The 18,331-nt window shown below is 33.5% G+C and overlaps 1 long non-coding RNA gene across 3 annotated transcripts; it reads right to left on the reverse strand.

The window, feature by feature from the left end:
• Positions 1–871: 871 nt before the first annotated feature.
• On the reverse strand, positions 872–8,610 carry LOC126889513 (uncharacterized). 3 transcript variants are annotated; one of them, XR_007700059.1, is made up of 3 exons: positions 8,130–8,610; positions 2,839–3,033; positions 872–1,052 (listed from the first exon to the last, which is right to left on the reverse strand). It is a non-coding gene; the product is annotated as an uncharacterized LOC126889513 (long non-coding RNA). The 3 variants fall into 3 exon arrangements; XR_007700058.1 differs by lacking the exon at positions 2,839–3,033 and adding an exon at positions 7,877–8,071; XR_007700057.1 differs by lacking the exon at positions 8,130–8,610 and adding an exon at positions 3,092–3,510.
• Positions 8,611–18,331: the final 9,721 nt, after the last annotated feature.

Here is an 18,331-nt window from a genome sequence, read left to right on the forward strand (position 1 = left end):
TAATAACACCAAAATATTCCATATAGGTCCATAGAAGGTACACAGACATTGAAAAATTCCTGGAATATCCCCGAAAACATGTTCCCTGAACATCCCAGGAAAATCCTGTGTCAGCATTTTAAACATTACCTGAATGTCTTATTGGAACATTCCATGAATGTCCACGAATGTTCTCTGGACATTCAAAATATATTTTGTAGACATTCCCTGGATATACCAGAAATACAGTGATGAGCGCTCTAATAACCGGCAAAATAGCACAAAAGATGTATTAAGTAGTGAGATAAAAAGACATGAAACTAGTTGAGCTGGGAAATTTAGCGATATTAACTTATACATTTAGATTGTATTGATTGTGTACCACCTTCAGACGTATCAGACGAGTTTGGAAACTACCACTGTCACAGTGACAGTTTTAGTTGACATACTCCTCCGATATGTGTAAAGGTGGGATCAATATAACGTAAATTTAAAGGTTAATTTCGCTAAATTCCCCAGCTCGACTAGTTTCATTTCTTTTTATCTCACAACTAAATATGTTGCCCATATTTTGCCGGTTATTAGGGCACTTATCACTGTACATCCTTGCTGATGTGACAATACCTCCTATCTGTTTTTTCATGAGTTTTGTATGAGAGATGGAAAAACATGTTTTAAGGTCACCTCCTGTGTTCATATGTAAGTTTTGACTTGTTTTGTAGTTCATAGATAGTTTAATTTACTACAAAACAAGTCAAAAAATATCATATGAAAACAGGAGGTGACCCTAAGACAAGTTTTTAGTCTCTCTTACAAAACTCATGAAAAAACAGATAGGATGTATTATTACATCACTGACGATATGTGGCCATACCAAATAATACATCCTTGATAAATATAAACATTTTTATTGAACAAATCTTTTCATACATTTTTTTAATGCAATTTACTGATATTCCTAAATATTTCAAAAAAATGTGTCACATTTGCTTTGTAAACATTTCTTTTGCCTTTCGTAGCCACATATTCCGTTTCCTTCCTGGTTTTTTGTAGACCACTTCTCTCAGCTGATTCTAAAAAAAATGAAATAAATGGTAATTTTTCTATCCTTTACAATTAACAATCAGAAGAAATATTATTTACAGATAATGATATGCATAATAATAATAGGTTTGTTCTAGCATCAGTTTGAAACCATCAGCGAATAGTGGACCAGCGCGAGTAGAGGGGATCGCACTGGTGACTGTATTATGTTCTTTTACTGACCAACTGTTTGCTGATGGTTTTTGACTAGTTTGACTGTTTGCTAGAACAAACCTAATAATAATAAATATTTTGTATTTTGACAATGACATCTGATGTGGAAGTCAAAACATTAATAAAATTATTTTTTCAAGTTAACTTTCACATGCGCGTCTTAAAATTGTACTTTTAATACTTATATCATAAATAACTATTAAAACTATCTTAAGAGGAAACAGTATCGATCAACAGGTAGCGAAAATGTGTTCCAAGATTGTGGCTGTAATTTTGAATATTTTTCAAGATATTTGGCACACATATTCGTAATATAATAAAGAATGGCGGTACAGAGCCCAATTTGAAAAATATATTATTATGTGGAAATTACTCTGTAATTAAATACAATATAAAAAAAAACGAGCTTGTACCGCCATTAAGAAGAACAAAAAAATACACTTTCTTCAAATACAACTTTTTTATCTGATTTTGTGTTATTTTGGAACTACTAAAATTTTTTATTTCATTAGTAGTTCCAAAATTACACAAAATCTAGGCATCGGATAAAAAAGTTTATTTGAAGAAAGTGTATTTTTTTGTTCTTCTTAATGGCGGTACAGGCTCGTTTTTTAAATATTGTATAATTACAGAGTAATTTCCACATATTAATATATTTTTCAAATTGGGCTCTGTACCGCCATTCTTTATTATTTTACGAATACGTGTGCCAAATGCCTCGAAAAAATATTCAAAATTACAGTGACAATCTTGGAACACGTTTTGGCTACCTGTTTATCGCTACTGTATTACCTTAAAACATTGCAATTTGCTAAACCAGTATATTTTACTCTACTACTACTCTACTAGCTACCTCATTTTCCACTGTTTCTAAAGACTTGTTTACATGGGTAGAGTTTTGAGGAGAGTAGAGTAGTGGTAGTACTCTACCAAAAATGGCTTGATACCATTCACGTGAGGAGAGTACAAGTATAGTACTGATGCTAGTATAGTGAAACTGATTTTTGTATTTTTAAACACTCTGATTATAAGTGCACCTTAAATTCTTAATTTTTTGCTTAAGCTTGTTTACTCCAAAGCCCCCTTTGCCATTCTTTCGACGATTTCATCATCCGCAGCTTGCTGCAAACTTTTATTTCTGTAGTATACACTACCTAAATTCCATAAACACTGGTATTCGCCGTATTATAGCTCTACAAGTTTTAAAGTTTCATCTTCGGTGAACTTCATTTTCACTATTTACACAAAACACAATTCCAGCCAGAATGACAGCGCCCCCATGTACTCTCCTACCTACTCTATTCTGCCATAATTGAGCGTGTTCCATGGGTAGAGTGTGCAGCCGAGTAGACATTTTGGCAGTAGTGGTGGTCATAGAGTAGTTACTTTGCCATAGGTTGCTAGTCACTCTACTTTAACTCCAACTATACACTCTACCAGCTATTCTACTGTGCTGAGCATTTTTACAGGTAGAGTTACTCTACTCTATCAAGTACTTGCATCATTACTCTACCCGTGTAAACAAGTCTTAAATCTACTGAATGAAAATCTACTTAATCTTAATCTACTCTTAATGAAAAATGTCTAAAATCATTTACCCACCTAGTATTATTGTAGAATTTAAGACAGTCCAGTGCCTTATAAATAATTTCAATATGAATATTTTTCCCTTTAATTCTCCTTTGATACCACTCCATTTTAGATTTTGGGGAACTTATTTCATTGTGTTTATAGACCATATTTATTGAAGGAACCCAATCTGGAGATTGTTATTATCTATTAAGTCGGCTGGTTTTCCTATAAGATTAAAATGTTAACATCTTCAAAAATCGTTACTGTTGTAATTGTAACTTACCAGATATAAAATGATTACAGCAGACAGGACAGGAAAATTTTCATTTCGCTAGTAAAACCTGTACATTGTATTGCATTTAACCATTGTTGTCTCTCAGATACCTTATTTAGTTCAGTTTAAAAGTGAACTTTATCTTGACTTTATCACATTTCACACTTCAAAACACAACACCAATGAAGCATATTATCTTTCTAAATTAATACTTCCAGAGAAAATGTTAAATTAATCTTTGTACAACACAAAATTACAAAGAAATACAACTAAAATTATCTAAAACTCATTAAGAACAGATAGAATAAGATTTATCTTTTACACCCAGTAGCCATATTGACATATTGATGTAATTTTGAAAAGGATTATAATATTTAAATTTGGTAAATATAACTCCGTACGACCACGCAACTTGAAACACAAGTACGCAAACACGGTTGCGTGAAGCGTGGCTCGCAATCGTGAAATTTACGAGACTTGCTCGACCTGTAGATTCTTGTGAAATTCGGGCTTTGACTATAATATATATAATATATTGGTAAGCATTGGAGCTAAAACACTTCTCTTTGGGAGGCCGTTATTTTGAACCTGCTTACTTTACTTAACTTTGGATTCCAGCATGACGAAAGTACGTTTGTAGTCAAGAATCTACGACCCTACTTACAAGAATCTACAGGTCGAGCAAGTCTCGTAAATTTCACGATTGCGAGCCACGCTTCACGCAACCGTGTTTGCGTACTTGTGTTTCGAGTTGCGTGGTCGTGCAGAGTTATATTTACCAATTCGCGCAATCGTACTTGAGACGCTGTGTCAGGTGAGGTGTTTGAAAATTTGTGTAACTTGATTGCTTGATTCTGTGGTGTGAAGGTGGTTAAACTTTTGTTTTATTTTTTTTTGTTTTGTTTGTTTTTGTTGTTGCGAATATATCGCAGAAAGTTTTTAGATGAAGTAATTGTATGATGAAGATAACACAGAAAATACAAGAGGGCAGCATACTTTGCAAAACAACTGTTACAATTTGAAATCAACAATTTGTTAAGTTGTTGTCTTGCAGAGGAATATTTATAATCAATGCTTGCAGGTAAAAAAAGTGACTTTTTAAAAAATTATATCTTGGAAACTAAAAATTATTTTTATTTATAATTGAAACATGTAAAAGTATAGTACTCTCAAAAAAATTTCAGCCAAAAATATTCATTTTTGTAGAGTTGACTGCAATTTTTCGACAACAGCCCTTTTTTGCCGTGAGCAGCATAACAAGTCCAGTCTCATCTGAAATCAAAGTTTCTTGTAGTTTATGCCTCTGGCTAGTGAATCAACAAAGGATTTTTTATTAGATGAGGTCATTTTTGTTTTATAAAAAAAACTACTTTAAAAATGAGAAAAATTGGGGTCAAAAATGTGTTTAAACTTATGTAAAATCTTCAAATTTCATTTTTTTTTTAATTCCTTCGTTCATATTCTAGCCAGAGGTATAAACTACAAGAAACTTTTTGATTTCAGATGAGACTGGACTTAGTTATGCTGCCAACGCAAAAAAACTTAAACTCTACAAAAATGAATATTTTTGGCTGAAACTTTTTTTGAGACTACCTTAAGTACTATACTTTTACATGTTCCAATTATAAATAAAAATAAATTTTAGTTTTCGAGATATAATTTTTTTAAAAAGTCACTTTTTTTACCCACAAGACCCCTTAAAAAAATGCTTGGAAGAATATGTTTGATGGCCAAGATGCATACATATATTTAGAAGGAAAGTTCCTGATTTCTGTAGTATAATACATAATACCGAAGAGGAAGTAGCCCTAAGCGCCGGACTCCACTTGCGATTTGTAGTTGTGAAGATTGAACACATTCTTTCAAATAGAAGTCAATCCATGATTATTTAGTCACAAATGGATTGACTTGTATTTGAAACAATGTGTTCAATCTTCCTGATTACAAATCGCAAGTGGAGTGCGGCGGTAATAACACCAAAATATTCCATATAGGTCCATAGAAGGTACACAGACATTGAAAAATTCCTGGAATATCCCCGAAAACATGTTCCCTGAGAACATCCCAGGAAAATCCTGTGTCAGCATTTTAAACATTACCTGAATGTCTTATTGGAACATTCCATGAATGTCCACGAATGTTCTCTGGACATTCAAAATATATTTTGTAGACATTCCCTGGATATACCAGAAATACAGTGATGAGCGCTCTAATAACCGGCAAAATAGCACAAAAGATGTATTAAGTAGTGAGATAAAAAGACATGAAACTAGTCGAGCTGGGAAATTTAGCGATATTAACTTATACATTTAGATTGTATTGATTGTGTACCACCTTCAGACGTATCAGACGAGTTTGGAAACTACCACTGTCACAGTGACAGTTTTAGTTGACATACTCCTCCGATATGTGTAAAGGTGGGATCAATATAACGTAAATTTAAAGGTTAATTTCGCTAAATTTCCCAGCTCGACTAGTTTCATTTCTTTTTATCTCACAACTAAATATTTTGCCGGTTATTAGGGCACTCATCACTGTACATCCTTGCTGATGTGACAATACCTCCTATCTGTTTTTTCATGAGTTTTGTATGAGAGATGGAAAAACATGTTTTAAGGTCACCTCCTGTGTTCATATGTAAGTTTTGACTTGTTTTGTAGTTCATAGATAGTTTAATTTACTACAAAACAAGTCAAAAAATATCATATGAAAACAGGAGGTGACCCTAAGACAAGTTTTTAGTCTCTCTTACAAAACTCATGAAAAAACAGATAGGATGTATTATTACATCACTGACGATATGTGGCCATACCAAATAATACATCCTTGATAAATATAAACATTTTTATTGAACAAAATCTTTTCATACATTTTTTTAATGCAATTTACTGATATTCCTAAATATTTCAAAAAAATGTGTCACATTTGCTTTGTAAACCTTTCTTTTGCCTTTCGTAGCCACATATTCCGTTTCCTTCCTGGTTTTTTTGTAGACCACTTCTCTCAGCTGATTCTAAAAAAAATAAAATAAATGGTAATTTTTCTATCCTTTACAATTAACAATCAGAAGAAATATTATTTACAGATAATGATATGTATAATAATAATAGGTTTGTTCTAGCATCAGTTTGAAACCATCAGCGAATAGTGGACCAGCGCGAGTAGAGGGGATCGCACTGGTGACTGTATTATGTTCTTTTACTGACCAACTGTTTGCTGATGGTTTTTGACTAGTTTGACCGTTTGCTAGAACAAACCTAATAATAATGAATATTTTGTATTTTGACAATGACATCTGATGTGGAAGTCAAAACATTAATAAAATTATTTTTTCAAGTTAACTTTCACATGCGCATCTTAAAATTTAATACTTATATCATAAATAACTATTAAAACTATCTTAAGAGGAAACAGTATAGATCAACAGGTAGCGAAAATGTGTTCCAAGATTGCGGCTGTAATTTTGAATATTTTTTCAAGATATTTGGCACACATATTCGTAATATAATAAAGAATGGCGGTACAGAGCCCAATTTGAAAAATATATTAATATGTGGAAATTACTCTGTAATTAAATACAATATAAAAAAAAACGAGCTTGTACCGCCATTAAGAAGAACAAAAAAATACACTTTTTTCAAATACAACTTTTTTATCCGATTTTGTGTTATTTTGGAACTACTAAAATTTTTTATTTCATTAGTAGTTCCAAAATTACACAAAATCTAGGCATCGGATAAAAAAGTTTATTTGAAGAAAGTGTATTTTTTTGTTCTTCTTAATGGCGGTACAGGCTCATTTTTTAAATATTGTATAATTACAGAGTAATTTCCACATATTAATATATTTTTCAAATTGGGCTCTGTACCGCCATTCTTTATTATTTTACGAATATGTGTGCCAAATGCCTCGAAAAAATATTCAAAATTACAGTGACAATCTTGGAACACGTTTTGGCTACCTGTTTATCGCTACTGTATTACCTTAAAACATTGCAATTTGCTAAACCAGTATATTTTACTCTACTACTACTCTACTAGCTACCTCATTTTCCACTGTTTCTAAAGACTTGTTTACATGGGTAGAGTTTTGAGGAGAGTAGAGTAGTGGTAGTACTCTACCAAAAATGGCTTGATACCATTCACGTGAGGAGAGTACAAGTATAGTACTGATGCTAGTATAGTGAAACCGATTTTTGTATTTTTAAACACTCTTGATTATAAGTGCACCTTAAATTCTTAATTTTTTGCTTAAGCTTGTTTACTCCAAAGCCCCCTTTGCCATTCTTTCGACGATTTCATCCTCCGCAGCTTGCTGCAAACTTTTATTTCTGTAGTATACACTACCTAAATTCCATAAACACTGGTATTCCCCGTATTATAGCTCTACAAGTTTTAAAGTTTCATCTTCGGTGAACTTCATTTTCACTATTTACACAAAACACAATTCCAGCCAGAATGACAGCGCCCCCATGTACTCTCCTACCTACTCTATTCTGCCATAATTGAGCGTGTTCCATGGGTAGAGTGTGCAGCTGAGTAGACATTTTGGCAGTAGTGGTGGTCATAGAGTAGTTACTTTGCCATAGGTTGCTAGTCACTCTACTTTAACTCCAACTATACACTCTACCAGCTATTCTACTGTGCTGAGCATTTTTACAGGTAGAGTTACTCTACTCTATCAAGTACTTGCATCATTACTCTACCCGTGTAAACAAGTCTTAAATCTACTGAATGAAAATCTACTTAATCTTAATCTACTCTTAATGAAAAATGTCTAAAATCATTTACCCACCTAGTATTATTGTAGAATTTAAGACAGTCCAGTGCCTTATAAATAATTTCAATATGAATATTTTTCCCTTTAATTCTCCTTTGATACCACTCCATTTTAGATTTTGGGGAACTTATTTCATTGTGTTTATAGACCATATTTATTGAAGGAACCCAATCTGGAGATTGTTATTATCTATTAAGTCGGCTGGTTTTCCTATAAGATTAAAATGTTAACATCTTCAAAAATCGTTACTGTTGTAATTGTAACTTACCAGATATAAAATGATTACAGCAGACAGGACAGGAAAATTTTCATTTCGCTAGTAAAACCTGTACATTGTATTGCATTTAACCATTGTTGTCTCTCAGATACCTTATTTAGTTCAGTTTAAAAGTGAACTTTATCTTGACTTTATCACATTTCACACTTCAAAACACAACACCAATGAAGCATATTATCTTTCTAAATTAATACTTCCAGAGAAAATGTTAAATTAATCTTTGTACAACACAAAATTACAAAGAAATACAACTAAAATTATCTAAAACTCATTAAGAACAGATAGAATAAGATTTATCTTTTACACCCAGTAGCCATATTGACATATTGATTTAATTTTGAAAACGATTATATTTAAATTTGGTAAATATAACTCCGTACGACCACGCAACTTGAAACACAAGTACGCAAACACGGTTGCGTGAAGCGTGGCTCGCAATCGTGAAATTTACGAGACTTGCTCGACCTGTAGATTCTTGTACCCTACTTAGGTGGTGGTCATTGAGAGTGTCGTACAATTTGTGGAGCAATCTCTTTTGCCTTACTGTGTCACAGGCTGCTGTCAGATCTACGAAAGCAGCTCTGTTTTGCCTTTTTCATTCGAATGGGTCAATGTGTTCTGTTAATGTGAGAACTGAACTGGTGCAATATTTGCCAACATTTTTTTTATTCTCGCCAGAATAAGAATTTCGTATTTTGACACAACAAGTAGATACGTTTGTAGCTACTGGGATTTTCTAGGCCCTTTCCTGGTTTTAGCAAGGTTATTTTTTTAGATTTTTTCCGTGATTTTTTAAATTCGCAAGCTTTACAGCACGTGCAATGATGTTGCAAGATCCATTTTTGCTCCTTGGTACAGTTCTGTTCTAGAAGCTGTTCTGGGTATATATCTGCTCACGGCATAGATTATCCACACTCAAAGCTTTCTTAGTTTTAACCTGTTCATACCGTCGCGTCGTGCGAGTTCTTTGAGTGTAAATGGAGCTGCTACCTGGTTTGTCTCTTAATTTAGTCTTATTCTAGTGTTTGGGTCTTTATATATGTAGGTTTTTAGTAGACTCTTAGCAGAGAGCTAGTGTACTCTTAGCAAACAACCCGAGAAAGATGCAGCGACTAATTGATGTATGGACTGAGATGAAAAAATGAAACTAGAAATAAACATCAGCAAATGCAAGACGATGAAAATAGGTCAGCAGGAGCAGGAAATTGAAGGCGAAACACGAGTGCTCTGTAAAGGACAAGAATTGGAGAGGGCGACGGCTTACGAGTACCTGGGCACGATAATACCGAATGACGGAAAGCTAGACCTAGAAATTGCAAATAGGACAAGGAAAGCTACGAAAATATAATATGCGATTAATAATACGATACTGGGAAAAAGGGAAATCAGCCAGGAAACAAAAATACATGTAGATAATACAATCACAGTACCAACTCTTCTATATGCAAGCGAGACACGGGTCACAAATAAAAGACATGAAAGTGCCATAAATGCAGCAGAAATGAAGCAGCTGAGAACAATAGCTGGAAAGACGAAGATGGATAGGGAAAGGAACGAAAACATCAGAAACGTGCTAAGTCAGGAACATTGAAAAAATAAAACTGAATTTGTTTGGACATAAAACTAGGATGAACGAGAACAGACTAGTAAAGAAGGTGACAGATGCCAAAAGACATGGGAAAAGACGAAGGGGCAGACCTAGAAAGGTGTGAATGGAACAAGTCGGGGAAATCGGGACAAATAGAGGGAAAACAGTGCAAGAGATGAAGGAAATGACAGGACCGGAAGGCGTGGAACAAATGGGTAAAAGATGGATAGGTGATACCAAAGTCCGACGATCTTATAGGGCAACGAGAAGAAAAAGAAGATATGTAGGTTTTTAGTTCTTTCATTCATAAAGAGTTGACTAATGACTTTTGTTGTAACTTTAAAAGTGGTTTATGATCGTCAGAATTAAGTTCCCTAAAAAAGTTCCATGCTATTTTTGCTATTATGTGTCATATCTATGATTTATAGGGTTTCGATCCACTTTATGTTTCTGACTTGACTCAGCTTTCGGAGTAGTATTGCTCAGTAGTCAATCGTTTCTTGACTAACTGAGTCAGTTATTTATAGAGTTTTGTACGTTATAATTAGTTCTTTGGACTCACTAGACATCCCGGAAACCTATTTCTGTACAACCCCGTGGAGTTCGTGTACTTCCCTAGACACATTTATTTTACAAATTTTTCATAGTTTGTTGATTTTAATTCAAGACGTAAAATCTAACATGTCTGCATACTTTTCCTAGTTTGTATTTTTTAAGTTAAGTCTCCTTCTGAATGAGATATTCATACCAATTGGTGTATGCTGAGTTTTTGTTTTTGGTGCCGGATTCTACTTTGATAAATCAATCGTCGAGGTTATTACTTGAAAAACAGGCATCCTGGTTATATCCTCTTTTTCAAAATTGTCTCTGAAAAGATGGAGAAAGTTCAGGATCATGGATTAACTTGAGTCAGAATATGCGTAGCCCAGAGAAACTGTAACTGTTAAAGTCTCCCAGTATAAACTGATTGGGTTATGATTTTTTCTTCCTTCCATTATTTTATGGATTTTATCTTATCCATGTTTGATTGTTTGTTTAAATACAAACCTACTCAATGTTATCTTACACATTATTTCTTGTTCAATTTTTCATTCATTTTGTTTTCATTTCATTTTGTTTTTTTAATGTTCGTATTAGCTCTTGGATTAAAAGTGTTGTGAAGGCTATACATTACATCTCTGTTTGCTGCCTGAATTCTCCCTTTTTATCTCTTCCGTGATGTCGGTTTCTGCGGTGATTGTCGCTCCGAAATATTTGAAAATCTCCTCTCTTTCAAACTAACATGGGTATATTGATACATTTTGCTCTATTTTATCACGTCTCTTTTGTTTCTTTTGTTGTTTCCAATAAAACACATTTAATATATTAATAAACAAAAACAACATTTATTAATGTTGATCATATTACACACACATTTATTTAATTAGAATACGTTTACAATAATTGATAGAAGACAATTTACTTAACTAACAGTCTTAATTTTAAAAGGGGAGTGGATTTAGAATAACTTTAAATCGTACAATAAATATTTAGCAATTACAACAAAAACTCGATAATAAAAGTTGCCTCATAAGAAATGAAAAACTAGATATGTTGAAAGTAGATATTATATGTATCTATTGTTGAATTTTTCTCCACCTCAAAAAGTTTTCAAGCAATAAAACTTAAATTAGAGAACGTTTAAAATAGAGAAAAATATGTGTAGTTACATAAAAAAAATCATAAAAAATATTGCTTTAAACGCATTTTTGTTGATGTAACTATGTAAAAAATATTTTAAAACATTTGACAACCTTTACAGACCAGGGCATTTAGAACTAAAGCCACTGGAATAAATCGATTTTTAAATATTATAGCACCTATCGACTTAAAACCTTCTGCATTATGTTCGGGATGACGCCAGGGAAAAAGTTTAAAACACAAAAATGGATGGAAAAATTGTATTTATAGTACAAAAAATGCATCCAATAGTGCATAAATATTTTAAAATCAGTATATTATTGAGTCTTGAGTTATTTGTCAGGTAGGTGTTGTTTTATTAAATACCAAGATGCAATTTCCAAACTCGATTCTATCAAAGCTGGCGTACCACAGGGTAGCGTGCTGGGACCTACCTTGTATCTCATGTTTACCGCAGATATACCTCCAACTCTTCAGGAACCACTAGAGGAGAGACCACCTACAGAAGAAATGATGCTAGGAACATTTGCCGACGATACTGCAATCCTAGCCTCACACACTGACCCTATTTATGCCTCGCATCTCCTTCAAGCGTATCTAGACAGAATACATGATTGGTTTTTGGAGTGGAAAATCAAAGTCCATGAAGGAAAATCTATTCATGTTACATTTACAACACGAAGAGGAACTTGTCCTCCTGTAACTCTAAACAGTCACCAATTACCATCAGTCAACGAGGTAAAATATCTTGGTATTCATTTGGACAGAAGTCTCACATGGAGGAAACATATCTGGACCAAGAGAAAGCAACTAGGTCTCCAATTCAGAAATATGTATTGGTTAATGGGCCGTTCATCAAGACTATCTCTGGATAACAAATTGCTGCTCTATAAGGCAATACTTATGCCAATCTGGACATATGGGTTGGAACTATGGGGAACAGCCAGTCACTCCAACATCAAAATCATCCAACGCTTAGAATCAAAAACCCTCAGAACCATTACTAATGCACCTTGGTACATCAACAACAGAATTATTCATCGAGACCTTAAAATGGATATGGTACAAGAAGTCATCACAAAACGTAGCGCAGCATACATTGCCAAGTTGGAGGATCATGAAAACCAGTTTACACTTAACCTCCTGGACAATTCCCAAGAACAGCGTAGGTTAAAGAGGTTCAAACTTTTAGAGTAAACTTTTAAACTAAATAGTTAGTAGTTATAAAATGTAATTATTTTCTACACAACTTTATATAAAAATTTTACTTTGATTTTACCAGTGGGTAAAATCCTTCTTGTCCTTAGTCAATGTCATTACTTTTGTTTATTGTTGACACTCAACAGATTGCAAAATACTTTTAAATTAAATAAAAAAAAAATATATTATTACTCGGGGTTTTTGGGGTTGCTCAACATTAATACGTCATCATAACCGACCCACGGAATATCTGATCCCAGGGCTACTGCTAAGGCACGTCATCTTCTGGAGGTTTCGAGCAATATTTTGCTCGAAATATTGCATCTTCAATTTTCTGCAATAAATTGATACAAGCAGATTAATCGGGATTTTTGGGGTCACTTAACTTGAATACGCTATCAGAATTGACCCCAGAGCACCTGATGCCCAGGGTCACTGCTAAGGTACGTCAGTTTCGAGTGTTTTTTGTACTAAAATGATGCAAATGGATTGCTTCTTTTTGAAGTTATACTTCTTTCGGCGCGTTGGGAGTAAATGTATATGTGCGCGAATTCATCAAAAGTCTTGGCCCTGGGCGCAGCTTAAAACGTTATACGTCCTCTGATTGGGTAATTACAATGACCTCTCAACAATTGTTCAATATGTCGGTTATTTTATTAATACGTCAATGGTTATGGGTAAACAAATTGTGTGTATATTAGTTTTTATTGTTGTGAGTACAGAGACAAAAAGCAAGTTTATAATTGTAGTGACTTTTTAAATAATTTTTAAAAGCAATAGGTACGTAATTATTGTAAATGTTTCAGTATTGCAATAAAAAATTACATACCTATTTGGAAAATGTACCTACCTAGCTAGTGGGTAAGGCTTTGATTTACATAATTGGATTACCAACAAAATTTCTACCAATCTTCGTCTAATATACAGGGTGTCCCGAAAAGAATGGTCATAAATTATACCACACATTCTCGGGTCAAAAATAGTTCGATTGAACCTAACTTACCTTAGTACAAATGTGCTTACAAAAAAAGTTACAGCCCTTTGAAGTTACAAAATGAAAATCGATTTTTTTCAATATATCGAAAACTATTAGAGATTTTTTATTGAAAATGGACATTTATAATTCTTATGTCAGGAACATCTTAAAACAAAATTATAGTGAAATTTGTCCACCCGATAAAAAATTTATGGGGATTTTGTTCCCTTAAACCCCCCCAAACTTTTGTGTACGTTCCAATTAATTCATTATTGTGGTACCATTAGTTAAACACAACGTTTTTAAAACTTTTTTGCCTCTTAGTATTTTTTCGATAAGCCAGTTTTTATTGAGATGCGGCTTCTTTTTCAATATATTTACGTAAAAATTTTATGGGGGTTTTGTTCCTTTAAACCCCCCTAATGTTTGTGTACGTTCCAATTAAAATATTATTGTGCTACCATTAGTTAAACACAGTGTTTTTAAAACTTTTGTCCCTTAGTCTTTTGTTCATAAGTCACCTTTTATTGAGATGTAGCTTCTTTTTCAAAATATACCTAAAAATGTAAATTGTAAATAAATTTTCAGATTATTAACAGGTCTCTATAACCGTACTTAACCATATACAAATATGTGGTGGATTCGACAAATATTCAAAATATCTCGATAAACACTGGTTTATCGAAAAAGTACTAAGAGGCAAAAAAGTTTTAAAAACAATGTATTTAACTAATAGTGCCACAATAATAATTTAATTGGAACGTACACAAAAGTTTGGGGGGTTTAAGGGAACAAAACCCCCATAAAATTTGTATGGGGTGCACAAATTTTACTTAATTTTTTTTAAGATATTGCTGTCGTAAAAATGCCACATGTCAATTTTCAATAAAAAATCTCTGAGCGTTTTTGATATATGAAAAAAAATCGATTTTCATTTTGTAACTTCTGTAACTTTTTTTTGTGTGCACTATTGTATATAGGTAAGTGAGGTTCAATCAACCTATTTTTGACCCCAGAATCTGTGGTATAATTTATGACCAATCTTTTCGGGACACCCTGTATTGCTTTTTTAGTATATATTTGATTAACAAATATATATCAAACAAACTTATTTGATTAAACTAAGAGAATAAGCAACTGTCAAAAAAAGTTTAAACCGTTTAGTTTCTATATCTTTCCACATAATTCACATGTCTCGGTAGTTAAATTCTGCGTGCGGTGAGTTCAAAATCTGACAACCTGATAGACGCAGGTTCAGTCTCCAATGCAAATTTTTATTTTTTTTATACATTTTATGATTGTAATTATATTTATTATATATTTTTTTCAGAAAATACGTATTTAGTTAAAATTTTTGTCAACGATTATTGTTTAGAAATTATATCTTTGTTTCATATTTCAATGTGTTTGCGTGTGTTTTATTCTTTTATTTTTTTAATTTTTGGTACTGTTTAATAAAATTTTTTGGAAAGTAGTAAGTGTTAAAATTAGTTTAATATTTACATAAAATATAAATAAACTGTTTAACGTATATTGCTTTCGTTGAAATCATATAATAGAAGTATAACTTCTTACGTGCGTACAAAGTACACACACATTCTTATTTAGGATTTTTGGGGTTTCTGAAGATGAATATCACATCAGAACCGACCCCCGAAGCACCTAGTGTCCAGGGTGACTATTATTTGCTATCCAGAAGTGCACGGCATATTCTGGAATTTCGCGGCTTTCCCACACTTACTTGATGCAAACAGAGTACTCGGGAGTTTCTGGCGACACGGACTATCATATTTATACAGTTGCAAGTAAAATTAGGTAGCAGTTGCTCCAACTCAACGAAGCGAAGACGTAGAGGAATTTCTCGACGAAGATGAAAATTAAGATGATAAATCATAAATAGAACAATAATTACTTGAAAATGTAAAATATCCTCTAAAATATTCAAATTTTTTATTGATAAAATAAATAAAGATCACATACTAATATGCAAAAAATGTAAAGCAATAATGCACGATGTCAGATCATATAGAGGAGCAAAGGCGGACACAGACCATTTTCTAGTAATAGGACAAATTAAAATGAAGATAATGAAAGCAAAGAGAACAAGACAAAACAAAAGAAGATGGAATCTGGAGAAGTTAAAAGTACAGGAACTAAGAGAACAATATGATGCAACCCTAACAGGAAAATCTAACAGAAGCAAATAACACAGAGGACATATGGAAAAATATAAAAGAATTCATTCTGAATTCAGCTGAAGAGGTGCTAGGATAGAGGGAAATAAAAAAAGGAAAGAGTGGTTTGATGCAGAATGCGAAATCAAAATCAAACAGAAAAACCAAGCAAGAGATAAATGGGTATCAACTAAAGAAGAACACCATCGAAACGAATATAAATAAAAAAAGAAGGTAGCTGATAAATGTTGCAAGAACAAAAAAAAAACTGTGGATATAAGAGCTGTTAAAGGACCTAGAAAAGAATAGTAACGACACCGCCAAACTATTTGGATACCTAAAAGCTCAACAAAGAAAAGGCAGACCAGTAATTAAAATTGAAAATAGATCATGGGAAACACACTTCACAGAACAATGTAGATGCAAAGAAAGCCCGGAAGAGGAAGTAGGCGCAATGGAAAACATTAGAGATAATGAAATAGGGATACCAACATATGATGACTATTTAGACATCATTCAAAAAATGAAACAGAAAAGAAAACCTGACCCAGATGAAATTCCCAATGAGCTAATTAAAAACAGAGGGGAAAAGTTATTAACAAGCATCTATAACCTAATAGTTAGAATATGGGAAGCAGAAGAAATGCCCGAAGATTGGAAAAAAGGCAGAATTATACCAGTATTTAAGAAAGGGGAAGTAACAAACTGTAACAACTATAGAGGAATATCTCTACTGAGTATAACATATAAAATTCTAACAGCCCTCATTAAATAAAAACTCACTCAATTCACAGAGAAAAAAATTTGGGACTACCAGCAAGCATTCAGAGAAGGCAGATGCACTACAGATGCGATCCACATAGTTACACAAACAATCGAAAAATGCCACGAACACAACATAGAACTCCACATTCTCTTCGTAGACTTCAGACAAGCCTTGGACTGTATTGGAAGAAATAAATTATTTATTGAAATGAAAAATCAAGATATACCAGCAAAATTAATCATATTAACAAAAATGACCATGGATGGATCTCGAGCTAAAGTAACAACAGAAGAAGGTAGCACAAAATCAATTGCAATAGAAACAGGAGTGCGACAATGTGATTCCTTGTCAACCACATTATTCAACATAGCAGTGGAAGGAACAGTCAATGCCAGCAAAATTAAAGGAACTATAGCCCGCGCCTCAACACAAATAGTTGCATATGCAGATGACATAGTTCTTATGGGAAGAGACAAGGAAATATTAAAAGAAGCAGTAAACATCCTGGCAAAAGAAGCATGGAAAAGAGGTCTAGAAATGAATCAAGGAAAAACAAAATATTCTACTCTGCTCTAAAAGAAAAGATAACAGGACGAGAGAAATCAAAATAAAAAACTACACTTTTGAAAGGCTCCAACAATTTAAATATTTAGAAGTAATAGTGAATGGCCAAAACAAGAGAAGTGAAGAAGTAACGGAATGAATACTAGCAGGCAACAAAACATACTGGAGATATCATGGGCTTATGAAGGACAAGAACTTATCCAAAAATACAAAACTGAAAATATACAGAGTTGCAATCAGACCAGTAGTTACGTAAGCAGCTCACGAGACAATGTGCCTCACGGAAAAATATGAAGAAAAATTGAGAATATTCAAAAGGAAAATCCTCAGACGGATTATGGGCCCGATAAGAATGGACAACGGAGAAATGAGAAGAGTAATGGACCATGAACTAAGAGATATAATGAAGGGAGAAGATATAGTTAGATTTATTAAACAACAGAGGCTGAGATGGCTGGGACACATAGAGGGAAGGAAAAACGACCTACTAATTAAGAAGATCATCAGATGAAAACCAGAAACAGAAAGACCTAGGGGAAGACCCAAAGAGAGATGGGAGGACCAGGCATGAGAGATATCAAAATTCTGGAAGTGAGAAACTGGAGGGACCTATGCACATATTGAAATGAGTGGAAGAATATTGTAACGAAAGCCAAGTCATACAACAAACTTTGACAACATACAAGTGGAATGCAGAGTGATTTACCGCAATAAGCGAATCAAAGGCCTCTAAGTAAGAGCGACAAACACTCCACCCGGACTGAAATGCCCTGATGATGATGAAAATAAATAAATAAAGAGCTAGTTTTTAAGAACAAACGGTATTAATTATTATATTTTTTCTATTTATATCCGCCTGGGTCACTAGACATTCCAGACGCCTTCATCCTGATTATCGTACTCAGCAACTCCGACAACCCCAGAGTATTCTGTTTGCATCAATGTAGTATCGGAAAGCCACAAAATTCAAGAAGATGACGTGCAGAGCAGTCACCCTGAAAGCTAGGTGGTTCGAGGGTCCGTTCTGATGTTATATTTGTGTTGAGTAACTTTAAAAACTGTCGAGTGAGATATTTGCATTAATTTATTGTCGAAACCCCTCTAAACTCCAGAAGATAACATTATTTAGCAGTGACCCTGGATATCAGGTGATCCTGGATTCGGTTCTAATGTCGTCTTGGTGTTCAGCAACCTCAAAAACCCTCGAGTAATTTGTTTGCGTAATTTAGTGCCAAAAACCCTCGA

This window comes from Diabrotica virgifera, chromosome 8 (assembly GCF_917563875.1).
Source record: "Diabrotica virgifera virgifera chromosome 8, PGI_DIABVI_V3a".
Taxonomy (NCBI): domain Eukaryota; kingdom Metazoa; phylum Arthropoda; class Insecta; order Coleoptera; family Chrysomelidae; genus Diabrotica; species Diabrotica virgifera.